The 20,326-nt window shown below is 38.2% G+C and overlaps 1 protein-coding gene across 4 annotated transcripts in view; it reads right to left on the bottom strand.

Annotated features, from left to right (window-relative positions):
• The window catches only part of rho-5 (rhomboid-5), a 260,083-nt gene that overhangs the window by 230,198 nt on the left and 9,559 nt on the right, over nt 1–20,326 (bottom strand). For all 4 annotated transcript variants that reach the window (XM_076534129.1, XM_076534131.1, XM_076534132.1 and 1 more), the window contains one exon: nt 3,048–3,287. The gene's annotated coding sequence lies outside the window, so the exon portion shown is untranslated. The remainder of the gene's footprint in view (nt 1–3,047; nt 3,288–20,326) is intronic.

Genomic DNA, 20,326 nt, shown 5'->3' on the forward strand with positions numbered 1-20,326 from the left:
CATTACCTAAATTTGATCACCTTGTTTAAACAATCTACTATTTACATTACTTTTTGCTCGATTATCTTGATTCACCTTTAATCGAAGAATTACATCGAATCTCAAATTCAAATGTACCGTCGAACGGCTCATAAACCGGTTAATAAAAATCCCATCAATCAACTGACTCACTATCGCGGTTCAGAAAGGAACGGCCATACTAGAAGTTATCGATCGGTCTCGTGTACCAGCAGGAGACTCGCGTGCCCGCCAATAATTTAACACTGTTTAAACAGAAAACTTTCACAAAAGTATTCTACCAGTGCTATCGAGAAACAACTAACGACACACGATGATAAACAGAGGGAAAACAGCTGACTAAGTTTTCCTTGGATTTAGTCGAAACAGTATTTGGGTTCATTGACTCATTACTAGCTTTTAAATTTTAATTGATTTAATTGTAAATTTTAATTAACTTGATTGTAAATTTTATAATTTTATAATTTTGGTATTTTGAAATTTTTAATGTGGAGTTGACATTAAATTTTTACATTTTCTAAGATTCTGTGAAATTTGAAGAGTAATTTTGGAATTTTTCAAGTTTGAAACTTTTAGAAATATTTAGAGACTTTCACCCCTTAGGAATTTTCTACTGCGTTGCGTGATTCACAAACAATTAATTATTCTCGAGACAAAAAGATTAAAATGTCAAACACATTTTTCCTTCATGATTCTTCATTATGCAGATTGTAATTGAACCAAACGTTGTGATGAAAAGAGTCAGTCATAACTATAGTATGCCACGAATGTAACACACTTGTGCAAAGTTAAAAAATACTTCAAGGGTTAAAAAATTGGCTCTCAAAGATTGTCCACATTCAAAACTAAGATATCAAGAAATGATCGATGATAAAAGTGATATGAATCTAAGAATCGAACAAAATCCTCTGATTCATGCTGCGCTTTTTCAACCCCATATCTTTCCACATTTATAGTTCACATTTGACTTATCTGACCCACTTTTGCCCCGACTTTATATGATCAAGTGTCCCATAAGGTTTTCTCGAATATTTTCTTATTAACTTTCCTCTGTGTAACTCCTTGCCTTATGGTATCTTTCATGTACTCACTTCACCTTTACAAATCTTACTGAATTTTTAGCGTACTTCAATTTAACTTGCTGTACTTTGACAAGTCTCACTTGTGACTTACAAATCTGAGTTACTCTTGATTTACTTTTGACTTACTCGTTTACTTTTCAAATTTAGGTGCAAGTATAATTTAACCAAGGATCTCTATATAAGATTTTAATTTTCTTTTGTGGTAGCCTTAAATAATTTTGATAAATAAATCTGATGAGTAAGAGACACGTCAAGGGGTTTAAATTCAATAGTTCTCTATATAAGATATATTTCAATTTTCTTTGTTATGGCTCTAAATAATTTTGATAAATAAATCTGATAAATAAATGACACATCAAGGAGTTTAAATCCAATAGTTCTCCATATAAGATACATTTTAATCTTCTTTGTTATGGCTCTAAATAATTTTGATAAATAAATCTGATAAATAAATGACACATCAAGGAGTTTAGATCTAATAGTTCTCCATATAAGGTACATTTTAATCTTCTTTGTTATGGCTCTAAATAATTTTGATAAATAAATCTGATAAATAAATGACACATCAAGAAGTTCAGATCCAATAATTCTCCATATAAGATACATTTTAATCTTCTTTGTTATGGTCCTAAATAATTTTGATAAATAAATCTGATAAATAAATGACACATCAAGGAGTTTAGATCTAATAGTTCTCCATATAAGATACATTTTAATCTTCTTTGTTATGGCTCTAAATAATTTTGATAAATAAATGACACATCAAGGAGTTTAAATCCACTAGTTCTCCATATAAAATACATTTTAATCTCCTTTGTTATGGTCCTAAATAATTTTGACAAATAAACGCCACGTCAAGGATTTAGATCAAATAGCATAATCAAGAACTAGCAAAATACAAAATTGACATAAGATTAACATTTTTTCTCTGGCTTTAATATTGCTGATTACTGACCCAATAAATTCATAAGGCAAGATATATTTTATCATCCTTGAACGTTCGTTTTTCCCTCGGTCCGAGTCTCTTATTATAGCATAGATAACGTGGCTTTTGCTGAGGTGTTGAGACGACACAGCCGCAATTGCGGTTTGCATGTCACCAAACGTTCCATGGCGGTATGTCAGGTCGGCATGCTAAACCACGAAATTCACTCTCTAAACCGCGATCCCGTGCTTGAGAATATATCTATACTGTCTGGGACGATTAAATTTTCTAAATTCTTAGATGCAACGTATTACCTTGCGTATTCGGTAAAATTGAAAGTACAATGCCGTTGAAATACATATTTTACACAGTTATCCTTTGTCGCTCTGTGCTGCATATTTTGTTCTACCTCACACGTTCTATGTATTCAAAAATTCATTTCTGAATGATATGTGCATATTCTGACACATACATGTATCATTACACAAAATTTCTTACGAGAAAACTTCAAAAATACAAGAAATCAACTTTCTTAAAAAAGAAATGATTTAGCCATCAAGTTTAATAAAACTAGCTTATTAATTTTCTCTAAGTAAAACATAAATAATCAGCTGTGAATATGTATATAATACAAATTAAATATAAACAGAATTTATAGTAAGATTTATAAATAAATGACTAACCATACACGGTAACTAAAATTCTCAAAAAAAAAAACAAATATAAACAGTCCATAAAAGAATTTCCCAAATAAACATCTACCGAAATAAACAGAATAATAAAACACGAAATTAAACAGAGACCAATAAAACAAATAACGGTACAAATTTCCAGACAATAAAATTGATATTAAAATGAAGATCGTAACAACGTGAAACGAAGGTCTCAAAAAGAAATTAGTTAATACAAAGCGAGTTTAAAGATACCGTTAACTATCGTTTAAGATTCATTTATCCGGCAAAGGGTAATGCACCGAGGCAGAGGATATTCTTTTGAAGGAATAGAAAGCTTGCATCTCTTACCTGTTCTGTTGTTCGTCGACAGTGACAGACGGGAGGAGGGTTGTTACGCGTTGGCCGAGGCAACGGGGTTGCTCGCCCCGTCGCGATGCTCACCGGCCCTCGAATCGCTCGAGAGCGAACAGACCCTCTTTCGTCTGCTTTGATCTGCCAGCAACCCCCAAAACGAACGCTACGCCATGCTCCACGGTCCTGTTCAATTCACCCCCTGCTTCCTCCTTCGGCCTACGCATGCCAGGAATTCTGTAACGGGAACGTTTGTATTCGTGAACATTTTACTGACAATTTTCATTACGATTATAATACATTTCCTATGCTTATTGAGAACTTGCATTTCACTGACATGAAGATCATTTATATTTCAAAGAGTAAATTAATGATGAAATGTAGGAAGGTTGTCAAGTTCGAATAAGAATTCGGTTCGGATAGGGAATAAGTGTGAGTCGATTTGGATCTTGTGAGTTCGGAATGTGTCGCGTAAGATCGCGTGGAGTCGGGATGCACCGAGTTGCATCGCGTGGATTCGGGATGCGCCAATTCGGATCGCATCGCATGGGTTCGCATGGATTCGGGATGCTTCGATTTGGATCGCGTGGAGTGGGTTCGCGTGGATTCGGAGCGCGTCGGATCAGATTGTATCGAGTGGGTTCGCGTAGATTCGGGATGCGTCGACTCGGATCGCGTGGAGTCGGTTCGCGTCGACTCGGATCGCGTGGAGTCGGTTCGCGTGGAGTCGGTTCGCGTGGATTCGGGATGCATCGACTCGGATCGCGTGGAGTCGGGATGCGTCGACTCGGATCGCGTGGAGTGGGTTCGCGTGGATTCGGAGCGCGTCGGATCGGATCGTATCGGGTGGGTTCGCGTGGATTCGGGATGCGTCGACTCGGATCGCGTGGAGTCGGTTCGCGTCGATTTGGATCGCGTGGAGTCGGTTCGCGTCGACTTGGATCGCGTGGAGTCGGTTCGCGTGGATTCGGGATGCGTCGACTCGGTTCGCGTGGAGTCGGTTCGCGTGGATTCGGGATGCATCGACTCGGATCGCGTGAAGTCGGTTCGCGTCGACTCGGATCGCGTGGAGTCGGTTCGCGTCGACTCGGATCGCGTAGAGTCGGTTCGCGTGAATTCGGAACGCACCAAGTTAGATCGCGTGCGTTCGTATTTACCGAGTTAGATCGCGTGCGTTCGGATTCACCGAATTAGATCGCGTAAATTCGTAATACGTATACTCAGAATGGACCGCATCAGATTGTGTAAATTCCGAATGCATCGGTTCGAACCGTATCACCTGCTTTTTATATACCTCGAGTACTCGAAGTTAAAAACTGAAATTCTATCGGTTCGGATCGATTACTCGATTCACCACATACACGATTACATTTTTAAAGAGAACCGTCATTTAACAACCAGTGCTTTAAAACACACAATTTAATCGAGAGAAAATAAAGCACATATACATAATAATAATAAACCGCAATTAGCATTGTAATTATTAAGTCATCATTGCAACTGTTAATTTACAAATTAATTACAACTCTGTAAAGTATATATTTATATTATTACAATCGGCCGTTGATATTCTTTGCCACGCATGGAAGCACTCGTTGAATAATTAAATGATAATAAACAGCATACATCGAATAATCAACAAATTTCGCTTGGGTAAAGGAATTAATTACTGCAATTAAAAGTACCGGACTAAATTAAATTCTTTCATATTACAAACAAGTTATAATAACAAAAGTTCCAAAATAATATTGCAAATGATTCGGTGCATAAAAAATCGAATCACCTTTTCGGTCTCACAGATTTGAGACACGATCAATTACAGCGGATCGACTGCATTTGCATAATGGAACGGTAAAGCAAAGTCTGCTTTTCTCGCGGAATGAATGCTCTTTTCCATTCCATTAAGCAACGTTTACCGAAAAAAAAGGTGCGCAAATGTCTGGATAGAGAAACGACTGCATCCCGAGCCGTCTGTCCTTTCTTTCCCTGTACTGTCGTTATTTTTCACGACGGGCATGTCTCGGGGCGATTCGAAGAAGGGAAAAAGAGGTGTCGAGCGTCAAACCCTCGTAGAACTTTAAACGACATCGAACCTCTTTCAACCTTTTGCCCATCAGCCGACGCCCGGTTTTCTTGTAACAACTCAGTTTGCAAAGTCGAGATGATGCTCGTCGATAAAAGTTACGTCGTTTAGCGAGCGCGTTCCTTGTTGGCCGAAAGAACGAGCCCGGGGTGGCGCGGACTTTTCGAACGAAAAAGGGTCGCCAAGAACCTGCCAACCTTTCCATTCCGTACTTGCATCGGTGAGAAGAAATTGAGACAGATAGGTCTCCCTTTCGTTGCTTCTTATCTCTCCTACCACTCGGAACGAGATAAATTGTATATCTCTGCTGCAGTTTCGTAGACCGTGATACAACGTGCTCCGCTAATGGGAAGTTATGTGATGTCCGGATGGAGGTTGCAGAGGATGACCGGGTCATGGTTCGATTCTTGGCGAATGCTAGTTTTCAAAATCTTGCATATACGAATTTACAAACTTAAGAATGTTCTCAAATTTTTAGATTTTGAATTGAGTTGATTAGTTGAAATTGCAATTTCAGAGGACTCAAGGTTTCATCTGAATTTCTTAATTAACATGTTTTGGGAATCGCAAATATCTAAATTTATGAATTTCTGATCAAATTAGTCAACATATTTGTGAATTTGAATCTCCAAGTTTAGGAGAATATTCTCAAATTTTAATTTCTGAAACAATTAGACTTCTTCACAAATTATGGAATATGCAATTCTGAAATAACCAAGCTCCTCAGTTATTATGTTCTCAAATCCAATTCTGAAATAACTGAGTTTCTCAATTTTCTAATTCTCACATACCAATTTTAAAATAACCAAATTCCCTAGTTCTCATATTCCCAAATTCCTAATTCTGAAATAAAATTTCTCAGGTCCCAAATTCCCAAATCTCAATATTGTCACGAACCCAACTTTTCACTTCCTTAAATTCTCACATCGTCAAATTACCATGTCCCAAATTGTCAAATCCCCAATTCTAAAATAACCAAATTTCTCAGTTCCCAAATTCTCACATCCACAAATTGTCACGTCCACGAATTGTCATATCCCCAAATTGTTCTGTCCCCATATTGTCCCGTCCCTATATTGTCCCGCCTCTATATTGTCATATCTTCAAATTGTCATATCCCCAAATTGTCACGTCCCTAAATTCTCACATCACCAAATCCCTCAGTCCCCAAATTCTCAAACCTCCAATCCCAAAATACCCAAATCCCCATTCCCCAAATTCTCAAACTCCCAATCCCAAAATAACCAAATCCCCATTCCCCAAATTCTCAAACTCCCAATCCCAAAATAACCAAATCCCTCCGTCCCCAAATTGTCACATCCCTAAATTCTCACATCCGCAAATCCCTCAGTCCCCAAATTCTCAAACCCCCAATTCCAAAATAACCAAATTCCCATTCCCCAAATTCTCAAACTCCCCAATCTCCAACTCACCAAATCTCTCAATCCCCAAATTCTCAACCCTCCAATCCCAAAATACCCAAATCCCTCAATCCCCAAATTCTCAAACCCCCAATCCCAAAATAACCAAATCCCTCCGTCCCTAAATTGTCACATCCCTAAATTCTCACATCCCCAAATCCCTCAATCCCCAAATTCTCAAACTCCCCAATCTCCAACTCACCAAATCCCTCAATCCCCAAATTCTCAAACTCCCCAATCTCCAACTCACCAAATCTCTCAACCCTCCAATCCCAAAATACCCAAATTCCTCTACTCCCCAAATTCTCAAACCCCAATCCAACCTAACCCATCCCACCTCCAGATCTCCAATTCCCTTTCCCAAATCCCTGAATTCACAAATTCGAAAAATTGCGAAACGCTTACTTCTTCTTGTAAGACTCGCAATATACGAATAACGTGCAGCGCATAAAAGAAGAGGGAGAAAGAAGATCGAGAACGCGTAAATGGGAAGGGCACGGAACCGGAAAGAGGGAAAAACGCAAAGGTGTAGGAAAATGGCACGTCCTAGTTGAAAACATAGAGCATCCTGCCATTTAAGCGAATGCACACCCCTCTGCTTCGAGCACCTGCACAAAATACACGTGTGTGATACGTGTATCGATTTCGTGGAAACAGGCCACCGGTATCACTTTGCCACGTACATCGAATCTATTCTGTCTTTGAACATTCTCATCCTTACGTAACGTTGATGAAAAGTGCGTGCGCGCAAAGAAGGTCTTCCTGCACCGACATTCAGACGAAATTGATTTTCATATTCGAAAATGTTGTATGGCGCTGATTGCGATTTGTTACCGGGGAAAATTATTGCGTCGTTTAATCGCATTTTTTAACTTACAATTTTTTTTACTTTTTTTCTATTTATTTATTTATAGTCAACCACTCGTGGGTTATTAGGGACTCCCTAGAATTTTATTAACACGTTGACTGCCACACTAAAGTAATATTCAATTGCATCCAGTAATGTTTTAATTCTTAACCAATTTTTTTAAATATTTGCACAATATCTTGTTACATTTATTTTCCATAGATCCATGTAATTAACGCGAGAATTTGCGGTTAGCAAAGTGAATAAATTTTTAACAATATACATGTTAAATCGGTGTAGATACTCAAGTGTCACCCATATATGGGTGACGTGGCAGTCAACGTGTTAAATAAGATTGGGATTTTAAATGAATTTTATACAAAATTTCAGTTTAAGGTGAAAATATCTGTGAAGACTCCTCGATACCAGAACTTTAACTGGACTGATACGAGTTTTTCTTTCACCATCGCGCTGGTTTTTCCTCTAAAATTCAATCGTCCGTCATTGAAGTATCCTACAAAGTTTGATTGGATCACGTGTAGCTTTTACCCGTTACAGATTCGTTGATTAAACCTGAGCTAATCGTCGACCGTATCGATTTGGTCGCTACTCTGCTTCTGAATATCTGCTTGTTAATACTTTTCCGCTAACGGAAATCACCGATTGCGTATTAATCAATTCGTATTTCCTTTTTTCATTTTCGATTTCTACAGATAACTGAATTTCAATTAGGATGAACGAAGTTCTCCAAGCTTTTGATGCCCACAAATTACAAAATTATAAATGTGTAGGATCAAAGTTGGAGATTGGAAGGATACTAATTCTCATAAATTGCATGTTTTTGAACGTACAGTGGATTGAAAGTACAAGACTTAAAATTCTGTAATTTTCACAAATTGCAAGGTTTTCTGGGCACCTCAAGTTCATAGAAAAGTACTTAAACTCTAAAATTTTCGTCATGTGTGGTTCAGTGCGTCACGTGCGTCATGTGCGTCATGTGTAGCTCGAATGCGTCCTTTGTAACTTAGTGCGTTATTTGCAGCTGGAGTTCGTCATGTGTAACTTGAGTGCGTCATGTGCGTCATGTATGGTTTGAGTGCGTCATGTGCGGTTTGAGTGCGTCATTCGCAGTTTGAGTGCTAAAAATTCTGTAATTCTCACAAATTACAAGGCTTTCTGGGGACTTCAAAATCATAGAAAGGTATCTAAACTCTCAGATGTTCAAATTTATAAATTTTCAGGTGCCTAAATCTCCAAAGTCCCAAACCTCCAACTTCCCAACTCTCCAAAGTCCCAAATCTCCAAATTTCCAAATCTCTCTCAAATTATCAAACTTCAAAATTCCTAAATTCTAATGTTCTCAAGTTTAAAACTATAGTAAAGTAAACAGTAGTGATGGGTTTAATCCGAATCAGTAGTGATGGGTTTAATCCATAAATTCGCAAATCTTGGAATTCTTAAATCCCCAGATCTACAAATCTCCAAATTTTTAAATCTTGGAATTCTTAAATCTCCAGATCTACAAATTCCAAAATTCTCAAATCTCCAAATTTTCAAATTCCCAAATCTCCAAACACCCAAATCTTGAAATTCCCAAACTCCCAAATTTCCAAATCTCCAAATTCCCAATTCCCCACTTCTTATATTTCCAAATCCTCAAACTCACGAAATAAAATAATCTCCCCCGAAAGAACCTCTACGATTTTTTTCCGCATGCATTTCAAATTTCATCGTGCACTCGCGTACCGTGGCTGCGAGTATAGCCGGCATTTCGACGGATCGTTTGTCGCGAAACATGAAAATTCCAGGGAACATTGTTCTCCCTTGCAAATTTCTCAATGCTATAGAAGCTCGGGACCGAGCAATTAGCAACCGCGAATGAATGGGACGAATAGCTGTCGTGGCGAGCCATAATCCGGATAAAATCAACGAGAAAATAAGGATGATAAATTGTTGTCTGAACAATGGCAAGATTTAGAGATGCAGGATCGCTGCAAACACATGGCAGTTCAACTACAGCTTCATACTGACTTCTAAACAAATGCACAGAACTATTGCAAAAAGCGACATATAATATATAAACAAATCATCAACATTCAAATTTATTTTTATTAACATTTCACTGTGATTCTGAACGTTCAATTTACCTAACTCTGCCACTATGTTTACCAGTATGTAGCAGTACCACTATGTTTTAGTACCATTATTAACCATGTTTTAGTGCCATTCGTACCATGTTTCAGACAAATGTTAAAGTGTTTCAGAAATGTTTGACACTAAAACTACAGGATTTAAATAAACTGAAGCATCAACATGTATATCCATTCTTTCCCTAAATAATGGCTAGACATTATGTATGACAGACATTTCGACAAAAGTACCATTTGAAAACATGCGAAACTCGATGTAACATGTAAAACCAGCACTTTTGACTTGCAATACACACGCGGCGAAATATACCGAAATAACAGCGACGTATCTACGTACAAGCATATCTCTGTCGAACAGAAATGTCTGGTAGTCCAAAGTCGGGACATCTCTGACGTCGGAATCCCTCTGAAAAGGAAATGACAAACTTCCATTCCGCGGATGGATCTCTCGAATCCACGAATCAAACTTTTTAATGGAAAAGACCAGACGAAACCACGAACTAGGCTGGTCGAATTATTTTCACGAAAACTGACATCCGGAGTTTCCCATCCACTTTTACTTGACCCCTGCTACATAACCGGAAGGTATGGCGGTTAAAGAGTGGGGATGGACGAGGTGATTTACATCGTGGAAGGTGTCAAGGGAAAACCAGGAATATTACCGGTTCTACGGGATGTGGTCATGAATTATCCCGGCCTGCGTGAAATATCTTCAGACAGGTTTAGGACGTGCCTGTAAGACCTTAATGCCATTAGAAATTTCACTGTGCGACCGTACCGAGTTGAATTAATCCGAAGAAACATTTTGTGACCCTGGAAATTTTCGGATGGACGTCTTTAATGTTTCTTTGTGTTTTGTCAAAAATAACTGAGGGTACAGGACGTCTTTGAGGTTCCGTTGTCAAGAATAGATGAAGATGCAACATCAGTAAGTGGCGATTGAACGATGCGAATCATTAGGCTTCCCAAGGAATAAATGTGAGTGAACTGCATCAGCACTGGAACCACACATGACCCACTAAAGTTACAAAAGACGTATTCAAACTACCACATGACGCACTCAAATTACGGATGACGCCCTCAAGTTGTAAATGATGCACTCAAGCTGCATATGACACACTCAAACTACATATGACGCATTTAAGTTACAAATGACGCACACGACGCACTTAAGTTTCTGATGACAGTTAAGTTACAGATGACGCACATTCAAGCTTCTGATGACACAGTTAAGTTACAGATGACGCACATGACTCACTCAAGTTACATATGACGAACTCAAGCCGCATGTGACGCTCTCAAGCTACGTATGACGCACTTAAAATACAAATGACGCACTGAAGTTACATATGACGCGTTGAAGCTACATATGCTGCAGTTAAATTACAAATGACGCACACGACGCACTTAAGTTTGTAATGACAGTTAAGTTACAGATGACGCACATGACGCATTCAAGCTTCTGATGACACAGTTAAGTTACAGATGACGTACACGACTCACTCAAGTTACATATGACGAACTTAAGCCGCATGTGACGCCCTCGAGCTACGTATGACGCACTTAAAATACAAATGACGCACTGAAGTTACATATGACGCGTTGAAGCTACATACGGTGCACTTAAATTACAAATGACGCACTTAAGTCACAAATGACGCATTCAACACATATATGCACGCTTCAAGTGTGTCCAATTTTACTGAAATTTTTAATACGCGTCAGTATGAAGTCCAACTATGTTTTATTATTTTATTCGTTATATTTTGTACGATGTTCAGTTAGTCTAAATTATTTTTTCGATAAAATACAACCTATTCACAGTGTCTTCAGGAAAATTGATTACTGGCATCAAATATATCTTTGAACGTCACGCAAAGTATCACGATTTCTTCTGACGAAGTCTGACCTCAACCACGTTGAAAAATTCGACGTTGAGGACATTCTGTACATTTTTCCCAATTTGAAATGGTAACTTCGTTATTCGAAAGAGGGAGGAAAGAAATTGATGGCCGGTCTAATGTCTACCCGAAGATCGATAGGACAGGCCGTTTTAATGTTTGCTACGACGACTTTCTTCAACAAACAAACGGTCTTTATTTCGCCTGATTTACCGGCGTCCACGAATTTATGCTATTTCCTTATGAGAACACTTTTTCACCGGGCGGTTGGCGCGAGTAAATCTGACAATAAGAAATTGCCAGGGTAAAGCGAAACTTTTTCGATGCTCCATTTTTCAGGGCAACGTTTTCTTAGCCCGAGTAGCGTGTTTCCACTGCGTCGTTACCTCTTTCTTCGATCGCGGATCGATAGTAAACGATACGTCGTGCATTTTGTACGAGGGAAATTAACGAACGTTTGTTCAGTTATTTTCTTTGAACACGGCGCTTTAAATCGATACGGCAACCATTTTGCGACAATTTATTGTCGCGATTGTGCTTTTCATTCGGACCAACGCTCCGTTGCTTGCAAATACGCTGCGCAATTCTAGTGTTTTGTCGAACACGAGTGAACAGCGAATTTCCTAATTGACAAAGTTATTGGAAACGTGTCCTTTTTCAATGTGTAACGTTGCAATATTTTATTAGCTTTAAATTTCCGTATGAAACGCTATTTCTTTTTATTCTTCTTATTGATGTTATTTAGTGTATTTTCAGAAGTTTTAACACTGAAAGTACGGTCAAATGACTCCATAAGTAGCTCCACAAGTTTCGAAACGTATTACAAAATTTGTTAAGAAGCTTCTTTGAAATCTACCTAGAAGATTTTCATGTAGATGAAAAATTAGTATGTGTACGATTTTATGTTCAACTTCATTTTGAATGTCAAATTAAGTGCACACATTTAGTGTCAGTACGCAGACTGTGACCCGCTGTTAAACTGTAACCGAGGTCATCGAGTCGAAAATGGAATGAAAGATAAAACGAGACTACCTCCGGAAAGTGTTTTTCAAAACAGTATTCAACTCGTACGTCTAAGATTTCGGGAAGCCACGGGCTAAAGCCAGGAAGAAAGGACATTGCGGTAATCCCTCGAGAATTCAGGATACCTTATCTCCGGATCCAGGAACGGTGTAAGGAAGAATTTTGGGGGAACGGTTTCGTCCGTACAATGGATTCGCTCTTCCAGCAATGGAGCTGTTACAGTGAATATTATTGTCTCACGTCCTAACAAAGATGATCGTTTCGCTTCCATACAAAAAATCTTATTTGATATTAAATCTGGAGGAGTCTTGTCTTTACACTTGAAAGGTGACTTGTACAGAAATTACACTTGTAACATGTCATTTGTATCGTCAGTGCGTCATATGTAGCTTGAACGCGTCACATGCAGCTTAAGTTCGTCATATGTAACTTGAGTGAGTCGTGTGCGTCATCTGTAACTTAACTGTGTCATCAGAAGCTTAAATACGTCATGTGCGTCATCTGTAACTTAACTGTCATTAGAAACTTAAGTGCGTCATGTGCGTCATTTGTAATTTAACTGCACCATATGTAGCTTCAACGCGTCATATGTAACTTCAGTGCGTCATTTGTATTTTAAGTGCGTCATACGTGGCTTGAGGGCGTCACATGCAGCTTAAGTTCGTCATATGTAACTTGAGTGAGTCGTGTGCGTCATCTGTAACTTAACTGTGTCATCAGAAGCTTGAATGCGTCATATGCGTCATCTGTAACTTAACTGTCATTAGAAACTTAAGTGCGTCGTGTGCGTCATTTGTAACTTAAGTGCGTCATATGTAGTTTGAGTGTGTCATATGCAGCTTGAGTGCATCATTTATAACTTGAGGGCGTCATCTGTAATTTGAGTGCGTCATGTGTAGTTTGAATGCGTCTTTTGTAACTCTAGTGGGTCATGCGTGGTTCCAGTGCTGATGCAGTTCGCTCACATTTATTACTTAGGAAGCCTAATGGTTCGCACTGTTCGGTCACCCCTTACTGACACTATGACGCGCATACAGAAATTTTAGAGTGTCCTGCACATTTTAAGAAACAAGTTACAATGACAAAAAATTGAAATTCCACCTATTTATTTGCCAGAATTCGAAGTTCAATCGCGGTACATTGTCGCTGCTTGGGCCGAAGTTGGAGTTGTTAAAGATTCAGATAACTCGTTGATGTTTACCGAGTAAACAGATGATTCTTTAATTATTTCCTTGTTTGCGTTAGGTTGTAGTGTTGAAACAGGTTCAACTTCTGGCGCTCGGCAAATATTCGGGTCGTTAAAGTCTCGGTAACACGCTCAAGCGTATTTCGATAAATCGCTCCCCGTCGACGGTCGATTTACCTTCTCAAATATACTTAAGCACGTTGTAAGAGTTGCAACTGCGATTCGGGTCAGAGTTCATCTTCGAAAATATCTTCGTCGTGGAAGATCGCGTATCGAAAGTTAAAGTAGTCTCGTAAATGTCTCGATCAGATTTTATTGCTCTACCTTTTATTTTAGATGGTCATCTTTGTTAAATCAACTAATATTTCTTTTCTTGATGATTTTTTTAATGCAAAATTTACTCTTCAGTACAGGCAGTTGATTTTGATGCATGAGTCTGATATAATTTGATGACATAAAAGTATTACAAAAGGGTACTTATGATACATCAATTTTAAGCTTAAAGCTTCAAGGAAACGATGAGAACAACGTTCCATCAATATCTTTAAAAGAAAATGGCTGAACCTCCCTTGAAACATATAACAGATGCAATAATATTTTAGATTATTAAATGCATTGTTCGCTTTCGATTATTTTTCGTTAAAAATACCGATGAAATTTTACAACGATCATTTTTATTAAGCTTTAAGCTTCAAATTGATATACGATAAGCGCTATTTGCCGATACTTTCACGTCATGATATCGCATCGAGCGTTTTACGTTTCGTAATTAGCAACTTAACGCGTGCCATTAAATATTCTGCTTTTATATCTTATTGCTACCTTAAAATATTCGCACATTTTACTGTAATAGTACGTAGAGTACGTTCGAAAGGAAGTTTCGTCCTCAATTTGCTAAAATTTGGTTACAACTTGATGAAAGCGTCGTTACAAACTAAATCGATTTGCTGACTGTAAGATTCGAGCTTAATTATCAAAGTTTCTCGTGAAGTAGCGTTTCTCCTCCTTCTTGTCGATCCTCGTGCGGCTTTCAATCTTTCCTTTTTTCGAAATTGTCAACATCCGAGAATTACGAAGCTCTCGAAGCTCCAACAAAAGAGAAACATTCTCCAACTGGAACAGTTTCTGTCTTAGGTCAACATCTTCTCAAAACTTTTACGTTCTGGATACTAGAAAAAGATAAACCTTGATCTTGCTTTTGCGGAGCAATTAGTATACTTTGCGGTAACTGCTCACCTTGCACCTACTTTCCTCTGTAGCTTTCTTTTCATTTCTCTTCGAATATTTATATAGAAATATTTAGAAATTATTATATTTAGAAATCATTTTAGTGTTATCCTTTCTGCAGACAGTTTCAAATATTTGCAGATTTTTTCTTCATATATTTGTAAATGTTAATCCGTACTTTACTAATTTTCAAACTACTGAGTCTACAAGTCCTCAGAAGTCTGTGCAAATTATCGGACTATTAAAGTTTGAAATTTTCCCAAGGTCGAAATTTCCATTACAAGTTGTTTTGAAGGAACGTTACATGACTAAAAGCTCCCGGTATTTCGACAGTATGCAGCATTATACGGTTTCGATTTGAATTATTGGTACGAGGAAGGTCGCATCGGTGGCTGTTCGATTTGCTATTGAATAACGATGTAGCTCTTCGTAGCTATTGGCTGCAATATCCTAATATTCGATCGAGTTCCTCAAATGAAATCTGCCTGCTACGATCGCGTAAATACACTTTGCCGTTTCCTAAACGAAACTGTTCGCTCTATACCGTTTTATAGCTCGATCGATCCTTATAGCGTCATTTCAACGCTCTATAATAACGTTACCTAAATTAGCTACGTGACAATGGTGACCTGAAAAGAATAAGAAATTTTGAAATTGATCACTTTGAGCTAGGAAACGTAGAGTTATGGATTTAGGTTAGAGGTCCAGCTATAAATGACACACTCAAATCACATATGACGCACTTGAGTTACATATGACGTCCTTAAGCCATACATGACGCACTCGAGCTATGGATGACACACTCAAACTACATACGACGTGCTTAAGTTACATATGACGCCCTTAGGCTTTACATGACGCACTCAAGCAACAGATAACGCACTTAAGCTACATATGACGCACTGGAGCTATAAGGGACGCACTCAAGTTCGATATGACGCACTCAAGCAACAGATGACGCACTTAAGCTACATATGATGCACTCAAGCTATAAGGGACGTACTCAAGTTCGAGACGACGCACTCAAGTTACAGATGACGCACTCAATGGATACTTGACGCACACCAGTTACAGATGATGCATTCAAGCTACATAGGATGCACTGAATCTACACATGACGCACTGAACCTACACATGACACACTTAAGTTCCAAGTGAGACACTCAGGCTATAAGTGACGCACTCAAGTTATAGATGACGGAGTCAAGCTACAGATGACGCACTCAAGATACTCATGACGCACTCAACCCACACATGCACGCTTCAAACGTGACAAATCTTATTCGAATTTTGAATACGCTTCGATTTGGAGTTTAAGTCCAATTATAATTTGCACGGTCAAGGATTGCCGAATACAAAATTGACATAACACTTCAACTTTTCTTCTCTGTTTTAATATTGTAGCTGTGATCAGTTAGTTCCGACTGACGCACCTGATAAATCATAAGGCAAGGGGTTAAGAACTAAGTGTATGCGCGTCGCAGCGTCAGCAATATTAAGTGACGATTAAACGACGCGAATCATTAGATTCCCAACGAGTATAAGTGGACTGTATCTAAATAAATTTTACTTCGAACGACCGGACTTGATATTTGGAACTTGAAACTTGGTATTTGATACATGAAACTTGATATTTGATACCTGCAACCCGATACCTGAAACCTGACACTTGGAACTTGATACTTAATAACTGAAACCTGATACTTGATACCTGAAACCTGATACTTGGAACCTGATACTTGGAATTTGATACGTGATAGCTGAAACCTGATACCTAGAGCTTGATACGTGGTACCTGAAACCCGATACTTGAAATTTGATACCTCCTTTAACGCCCAGACTTTTTATTCAGAACTTGATACTTGAATCTTGATACCTGAGTCACAACCAGATGTGACTGAACAAAAAAATACTCGAAATGCAATGACTCCTTGGGTCTTACTGCTAGGATTAAAGATTGACTTGAAACTATAAATGACGGAACGAAAAACTGTTGAAGTATCGCTGAAAACTAATCCTCTCTGCAGTACGCATTCTACCTAACAATTCCCATCTGCAACCATTGTCTTTTCAACGCGAATCGATTCGTTTCATTCGCGCATTCTAATAACACCGATATTAAATTTCTCGCAGATCAAATGACTGGCGGGAAATTTGAATCCGGTTGTCGGCGTTAGCATTAAACTGTCTAGCCGCTGAATATTCACCCCTAGCTGTGAAGAACGATTGTAAGGTGACCTGACTATTTCGATGACTATCTTAGCAACCTGAACCCACAGAGGGTTCAGTTTCAAACTGCTCCAACCGCGAAGGGTTAAAACCTTTAATACTTTAACAACCTATGTCTCCTTTCTAGATTATATTTTTATTTAGTATTACTGCTAATTTACTTCCCTTTCCTATATTCTACATATCTAAATCTCCCAAATTTCCAGCAAGTTCCAAAATTACTGAAACTTGGCAATATCCATATGAAAATCGCGAGTATGCAGAAAGTAACGAGATATGCGAAAACGTAAAGGTGTCGTATTTGTGCGTAAATTACGTATTAGTCAAACGTCCGCGTGTTTATGGAACAAACACGCAACGACGTTAATTACAAATTTACCGTTCGGAACGTTAACGATCACCGAAACGGATCATACGCGTTAATCGCAAATTTAATTAACAGATAATTATTCGGAATCTGTTCGTCGCGAGTCGGTGTCGCGGAAAGTTGCGTTCGTTTCTTTCTCGTTCGCTTTTCGTTTCCACGAGATCTTTATAGCCGTTTCTTTTAATCGCTCCAACGAGTCCGAACAAGCCAGACTTTCGCGAGTTTCGACTTCACAATATCGTTGGCTGTTTAAACGGAATTTCAATTCTTTTGTTTACGAAATTTTAAATTACTTCGTTGCCGGCGCGATAGGTGCGGTCACGAGAAATTTAATATTAAAGTTGAAAAATATCCGAATGGAGCCAGACGGTGAATACCGTAAGAAAAGTTGTTTCATTAAACTTGCCAAATTATAGAACGAACCATCAAACTTATGAAAGTTGCTTGTTTATAATGTTTGTATATTCTCGATGCTGTTCCCGGTGATGGCGATGGATATTTTGTCAAGCGTTTTCACGGAATTTTGTTTCCCGACGGTTTCATAAAACACGCGATGCGATTACCAAGGCAGAAAGACGTCGACCGGCTGGTTCTCCGTTGCGTTCAATTTTAATACAGACCCGGAGTGGCATTATTTTCTAACGTGGTGAATTAGATTCACCACGGCGGTAAATGGAATTCTCGTTTCCCTTCGCCGAGGAAAAAGCTTTTCACTACGTTCTTTTCGTTTTCCGCTCCATAGATCGCTTCGTATTCGTTTTTCACTCAATTTTCGAATTCAAACCTTCATTCAACCACTTGTTTACGTTCTACTTCCTCCACGAGTACACTCGGAAAAAACATTTATGCATAATTGACCAAATTAATCATATTTCGTTCTACCATATTTACTTCGTTTTTCTTTTTCAAGTTTGTCAATGTCGTTTGTACGTCCTCCATTAAATATTATGAAATTCATTTATTAATTAATATACATATATGTATACATATGCACATATTAATGTACATATGTGTACACATATGTATTCTTATGCACTTGTTAATTTACATATACTAACACATATATGTATACATACACACATTAATATTCATATGTTTACACACATATGTATATAAGTATACATATTAATATTCATACGTACACACATATGTACACGCATACTCACATATGCATACTCATATATATATTCTTATACACATATTAAGGTACATATGTGTACACATGTGTATACATACACACATATTAATATACATATGCATACACACATATTAATATACATATGTATGCACACATATGCATACATGTACACATATTAATATACATATGCATACTCACATATATACACACACATATGTATACATATGTATATTTATATGAATACTCACACATCATAATCATACTATAATGCAAATATATGTGTACATATATACGTACATAAATTTAAAAAATTTAACATGTGTGATCAAACCTCTCATGCATATAAACACACATATGACTAAACATGTATGACATTAGAAATAAAAAATGATAAAAATGGCATCGTCTACAGGTCTCCCAAACGAAGAATGACTTGCACAAGCTATAAAGTGTGGAGTCGCGCAAATATTTGTTATTAATTAAAGGTAATTACTAATTATTCTGATCGGATCTAGTGGAGGATTCACAGATGGTCTACAATGTTATATTACATCAAAGAGGGTTGTTTCTAGGAGATTGATTACTTGCCGGGGCAATCCCGACTTTGCTTGATCCCTACATTTATGTACATAACCTGACTCGTCCTTCGTTAGCACTGTTTATTCAGAGATTAATAATTCCTGCCTCTTGGGAGAACCTTTGTTGAAGTTGCATTTAAATGTTTACTGATTAGAAACGTACCGATATGCAGCTGATAATACATGACCACCATTTTGTCACTCATGTTTCTTAAGTTTCGTTTAATTCTATATTAAAATACTTAACACGAAATGATGATTCTGTGAAAGTGCCAATAATTTGAAACATAAAGTGGATATTAAAATCGTCTTAAAGTACAAGGAAAGTTTATATGAGCGTGTGCAATAAACAGTTCTAAGAGCATCGTAACCGAGAACTAATTACGAGGTCAGTTATTGTCATCTGTCCAAAAATCCTTGCTTTCATCGCGATCGCAAAACATTCCCGTCGTTCCACAGAAGCAATAGGTTGCGCGTTATCCAATTTCGAAAATGATCGGCCGTCGTAAAAACGAGTAATGAAACAAGTTCGTCGCGAGTCGGCCAAGGAAGTTGGCTAGTCTCGTAAAACACGCGGAATTTTAATGAACAAGTTGAGAAATTTCAGTGAGAAATAAAGTGCAGCCGAAAGGAGGTCTCTCGAGCGCTGCTGGTTGCTCTCAAATTATAGTGGAAACGACGCGGATGAAACTCAAGAAAGCGATGCCAGAAAGAGAAAAATGGAAAAGGGTACATATTTTTACTGTATTACGAATATGTACAAACGTTCAGAACAATCTCCCTTGTCGCTTGTGTCTCGAACAATTGTACCTCCTCTTCTGTGCTCTCTTATCCTTCAATATTTATTCCTGACCTAGAAACATGTCCACCTAGATCTTCACGGTTCTTATCGTACGTGGCGATATAGAGAGTAGAGATCCCACTCATGTCGATACAAGCCCCCGGTATCCTACAAGTGGTGATATAATGCGTGGGAGGTCCACGTGTGGCGATATAACACGTGGGTATTCCACGCGAAGAAATTCTGCGAATGGCGATATAATGGGAGGATATTCCACACGTAGAATTTCCACGCGTGGCGATATAACGCGAGGATATTCGACGCGTAGAAATTCCACGCATGGCG

The sequence above is a fragment of the Megachile rotundata genome, chromosome 8 (assembly GCF_050947335.1).
Source record: "Megachile rotundata isolate GNS110a chromosome 8, iyMegRotu1, whole genome shotgun sequence".
In the NCBI taxonomy this organism is placed as follows: Eukaryota; Metazoa; Arthropoda; class Insecta; order Hymenoptera; family Megachilidae; genus Megachile; species Megachile rotundata.